A 5,753-nucleotide genomic window follows, 5' to 3' on the forward strand; every position below is an offset into this window, starting at 1 on the left:
ATGGACTACAGTTCCCATCATCCCCTGCCAGCATCATGCTGGCAGGGGATGATGGGAAATGTAGTCCATAACATCTGGAGGGCCGCGAGTTTGACACCTGTGCAGTAGTTTCTTTTTGAGTGGTCCCAGTAAATTCTTGACCTTTTGGTACTTTAACCTTGTTTTAGGGTCACGTTTGTTATTTTCCCCTTTTCTGGTTTGCAGAACCCACCGGGAGTTGGATTGAATCAGTCAAGAGGACGTTTTGGAGGTCTTTGATTCGTAAGTCAAAAGTGACCTGATGCACATGAACAGAGACCCTCCATTATTGTCTCCCCCCCCCCCATCCCCAAGGTGTACAATCAGGCTGTTCGGGGAAGGCAAAGCATTTTGTTTTGTTTTGAGGGGGTTGTCTGCAAAGCTATGACGACTCAAACTTAAGCATACTGCAGCTTCTCTAATCAAGTTGCTGTAGCTTCACAGACATCCCCCTCAAAACAAACAAAGGTAAAACAACGCGTGCAGGGGATCGCTAGGCAAAACAAACTTTATTCATCTACTTTTTACAGCGAAATAACAAACGGATGAGCTTCGAGCAGAGGAAAACTCCGTGGGGAATCTTCACGGAGAATCTGCTGCAGTACACAAAATGGTGGGCATGAGCGGCAGAAACAAAACTAAGAAATTTGGGTGGGAGAAATAAAGCGTTTCCTGCCTGCTTACATTTGCTCAGAAAACAGGAATCATCTTCAACCTGGGTTGGGGGGGGGAGATAACTAGTTCTTCTTCTTCTTCTTCTTCTTCTTCTTCTTCTTCTTCTTCTTCTTCTTCTTCTTCTTCTTCTTCTTCTTCTTCTTCTTCTTCTTCTTCTTCTTCTTCTTCTTCTTCTTCTTCTTCTTCTTCTTCTTCTTCTTCTTCTTCTTCTTCTTCTTCTTCTTCTTCTTCTTCTTCTTCTTCTTCTTCTTCTTCTTCTTCTTGCAGTTTCTGCCTTACCAAGGGCTGCGACTCCTCTCCGTGGTCCGGGGTCTCCCCCTCCCTTCCCCCCTCCTCCTAGCAGCAGCCTAATTGGGGGAAGAGGGCAGCATGCAACAGATTGAGCCATCTCTTATGGGCAATTGATGGTGATAGCGGAGCCGGAAGTGATTTTATTCCATTTCTGGTCTTGTTTGTAAATAAAGATGGAACTGTGTTTTATTTCTGTATAAGTTAGGTAGGAACAAACTGTATTAGATAGAAAGTAGGAATTATAGCTATCTTTTGTATTTGCGTCTGCATGGAACCTCCTTGGCTCAAGGCAGGAACCCACCCCTGCTCCACCTGGGCATGTCCCTTTCATTTGCTAAAACCCTGAATGGACACTGACAAAAAGAACCCTGGAAGAAGCGCCTCAATCTACCTAATCCCACCAGCAGGCAGATAAGGGTGCCGTCATCGTTAAGTTTTGTTTCCTGACCTCAAGCACCCAGAGGACTCCTTTGTGTTCTTCCTGCCAGCGCCTACGTCATCGCCTCGCCCTGCCTTTGCCGCGAAATTCAAGAAGGGACTGCCCACTGGACTCTAATTGGTTCCCATGTACTTGTAGATGTATGATTGGTTGTCATGTATTTTGTGAATGAATGGTTGTAGGCTGTCCTGTATTCTCCCGGACTCCCGGCGGGGAGAAAGTGTATTTAAGATGTTGTAAAGCTGCTAGGCAGCGCAGTTGCCGTGGTGCGGAGGTGCCAACACATAGATCAGCATCTCAATAAAACCTTTTATTATTTCACTATACTCGCTGTGTCGGGTCCGTTTCTGTTCCCCTGCGCTGCCGAGAGCTGGTTGGTCTGGAGTTATTAAAAGTTACCAGGCAGCGCGGTAACAATGGCACCCTGTTTGCCTGCTACCAGGGGCATCTGCCCCCCAACCCCTCTAGATCCTTCCCAGGAGAGTTCCCATTCCGCTGTCTTCAGCTGTCCCTCTTGTCCCCACAAGAAGACGCTGGCTCCGCTCTTTCCAAGGATCCATTTCTTTTTTATCTTTTCTTTTGGCTATTCAGCTTCGCTAAGCTGCAGCTGGAGGCTTTATGGGAAAACAGGATCCTGGACTATATTGTGCCCCCCCTCAGACTGCCTTAAATCAAGGCAAGCAAAGGGAGAGCTGGCAAGGGAAGCCAGGTGTGCCCACAAGAACAGAGCCGGCGTCTGAGGGGGTGAATGCGCCACCTGTATGCTTTGCCCCCTGCCGGCCGAGCTGGGACCCGTTGCTGAAGTGATTCATGGGCAGCAAAAGTGGCAGCGCTGGACGGGCGGCAGAGGCAGACCGGCAGGTGCCCAATCAATCCTCATGCAAAGCTTGTCTGCCCACTGAGCCCTGCGGGCACGGCCAGCTTTAGAGCATCATTTGTCCGGCACAGCCTCCTCCCGAGCATCACTTGATCTGTCCATTTTAAAAGAAAATCATCTTTATTTACCACCTTGAGGACATTTACCTGGGGGTGAAAGTGTAACCTCAGCTTGTGGGTGCTGTGGGGCAGAACTTGGAATGAGTTTGCAACAACAAATTTTAAAAACAAAATGGTTTACTTTCTTAACATATAACATATAACATCAACATTTAACATCACACTTCAAGGTCCTGTTCAGGTTGCATTTTCAAGTCCTTCTATTGACAGTCTACTGATACTGCCAAGTCCAATTCTTCTTTGCAAGTGGGTTGGCTCCTGAAGACTCCAAGGGCTTGGTGAACAGGATTCAACATGATGAAGGTTTCCAGGAGAACTCTCACCCATTACAATCACAAAAAGAAACCCTGAAACAATAAACTCCAACATTTACAACATAGCAAAAACAAACAACTACCTTCCCACTAGTTCCCAACAACATTGCAGTTACCTTAACAAGGTGTTAAGGGCTTATACAAATCAAGGTCCGAGTCTGGTAACCTCATCTCCTCCAAACTACATGAGATCTGCTGCAGCCTCCTGCTGCTTTGAGTCTCCACCCCTTACTGGGTCAACCCATTCTTGATCATGGGGGTTACAAAAGCACATAAGAGCCAGCGTGGTGTAGTGCTAAGAGCAGGCGGATTCTAATCTGGAGACCCGGATTTGGTTCCTCACTCCTCCACCTGAGTGGCAGGGGCTTATCTGGTGAACCAGACGTGTGTTTCTGCAGTCCTGCATTCCTGCTGGGTGGCCTTGGGCTGGTCCCAGTTCTCTCAGAACTCTCTCAGCCCCACCTGCCTCACCAGGTGTCTGTTGTGGGGAGAGGAAGGGAAAGGAGCTCGTCAGCCACCTTGAGTCTCCTTACAGGAGAGAAAAGTCAGTTATAAATCCAAACTACGACAACGACAACGACGACGACGACTCCTTCTCATGCTGAATCACACCCTCAATCAAGCAAGGTCAGAATTGTCTACTCAGACTATCATCAGCTCACCAGGCAGAAGAAAGTCCTCCAATCACCGACTGTTCAGTTCTTTCAAATGGAGATGCCGCGGATTGAACCAGAGACCTTCCACGTGCCAAGCAGATGTCCTACCACTAAGCCCTGGTCCCAAGGTCAGCCCCAGCTAGACTTAATGCTTAAAACATGCATCTATGCTGTGGATAATGGGCATCAACCCCGTTGATCCACCTGCTTCTCTATCCTGCCTAAGTTGCCCCACTCTTGGCCATCCGCAACTGATAATGTGGGCTCAGCAATCAGGGAGTTTTGTGGAGCTACAAAATGGGTAAACAGTCTGATGGACTACAATCCCCATCATCCCCTGTAAGCATGACACTGGCAGGGGATGATGGGAACTGTAGTCCATAACATCTGGAGGGCCGTGAGTTTGATACTTAGGCCTTAGAGAAAATGATTGCTTTGGATGGTGGACTGTGTAGTTATGCCCAGCTGGGTCCCATCCCATCCCTTCCCCAGGCGGTACCTTCATATCTCCAGCAATTTCCTAATTTGAAGTTGGCGATTCCAGTTTAATGCTTCCTCTATCTATCTATCTATCTATCTATCTATCTATCTATCTATCTATCTATCTATCTATCTATCTATCTATCTATCTATCTATCTATCTGTCTGTCTATCTGTCTGTCTGTCTGTCTGTCTGTCTGTCTGTCTGTCTGTCTGTCTGTCTGTCTGTCTGTCTGTCTGTCTGTCTGTCTGTCTGTCTGTCTGTCTGTCTGTCTGTCTGTCTGTCTGTCTGTCTGTCTGTCATCTATTATCTATCATCTATCATCTATCATCGATCGATCGTTCGTTTGGTGGTTTTGTATATACCGCCCTATCCCCGAAGGGCTCTGGGCGGTGTACAACAAAATTAAATCATAATACAACTAAACAACAAATCAAAGCTAAACCATTAAGTTTCAATACAAATATATTACTAAATCCCTTTTAAAAACAGCGATTAGTACAAAATTTAAAAAATCAAAGTCAAAGGCGCCCAGCAAGACCCAAATTTAAAACCCTCCCCAGACAGGAAGACTGCTGACCCCGTCAATAAAGAGATATAAAGCAGAGGCGAGAACAGGAGGGGTCGTAAATGTTAGAGACCCGCGGCAGCTATTGGGAGCGTGTTGCCAACCTCCAGCTGGAACCCAAAGATCTCGAAGAGTTGCTGCTGATCTCCAGACTGCAGAGATCAGTTCTCTGGGGAAAAAAATGGCACCTTTGTAGGGTGGACTTTATGGTGTCAAAGCCCTTCCCCAAACTTCACCTGCTCCAAGTTCTGCCCCCAAATCTCCAGGGTTTTTCCCAACACAGAAGCAGCAAGCAACCCTAATCTCAGGTCAGAGTTAAGTGTTGAGATCCCCAGTGGTCAGAGACCCTCCTCCAAGAACCTTTGATACATAGACCACCAACTGCTGGTGGGTAGTGGGGGACCACCTCTTTGGTTCCATTTCCTCAGCAAAGTGCTGACAGACAGGAATGGCCCTGTTGATGTCCCAGCCAACCATTCAAGGCCACTAGCATTTTCTGGCTTGAGCAGTGGTGTAGCGCCCAGGGGGAAGGGTGGGGCATTTGCCCTAGGTGCGCACTGGTGAGGGGGTGAGGCCATTTCAGGACATTCTGGGACAGGGTGGGAGTGGGCAGGGGCATGCTACAGATCTGGACTTGAGCTTCCAAGGAAAGCTTGCGGGTGTCCAAGGAAATCCAGGGTTGCTACGCAGAGTTGGGCAACGGCCAATCATCTCCGTTTGCCTGTGACTTCGCCTGATGGGATACAAATGCAACCCGCTCCCCGCTGCATGCAATATTTATGAAATTTATCATAAAGTGTCACAGTGCAATTAAAAACAATAATCACCTATTGTCTCAAGGATTCCTATGTATTGAGAGCATTTGCTTGCCAAAGACCCTTGTGGCGTTACCGCCAGAAATGCACAGGAATGTGATTCAACACAAGTCACATTGTTTATCAGGGTGGTTTACAGTCTCAAACTCAAGAAAACATAGCGATGCGATTCAACACAAGCTGTGTTGAAAAGGAGACTTTGTGCCTTGAAGAAAAATCCTCGAAAGTGGACGCCTTATCACGAAAACTGCTCGCGCTTGGCTTCCGGAGCCTTGTTTACCATTGGACTAATTATACTCCTCGGCGTCTTGTTTAGAATGAGATTAGAATATTAAGAGAAGTTGCCTTCAATTGAGATGTGCCCTTCATCCGGTGTTTTGAGTTCTACTGTAATTTGAATACTTTAAATAACAGGTGATTGTTGTTTTTAATTGCACTGTGACACTTCATTATAAATTTCATAAATATTGCATGCAGCGGGGAGTGAATTGGATTTGTAT

Source organism: Sphaerodactylus townsendi, linkage group LG05 (assembly GCF_021028975.2).
Source record: "Sphaerodactylus townsendi isolate TG3544 linkage group LG05, MPM_Stown_v2.3, whole genome shotgun sequence".
Taxonomy (NCBI): domain Eukaryota; kingdom Metazoa; phylum Chordata; class Lepidosauria; order Squamata; family Sphaerodactylidae; genus Sphaerodactylus; species Sphaerodactylus townsendi.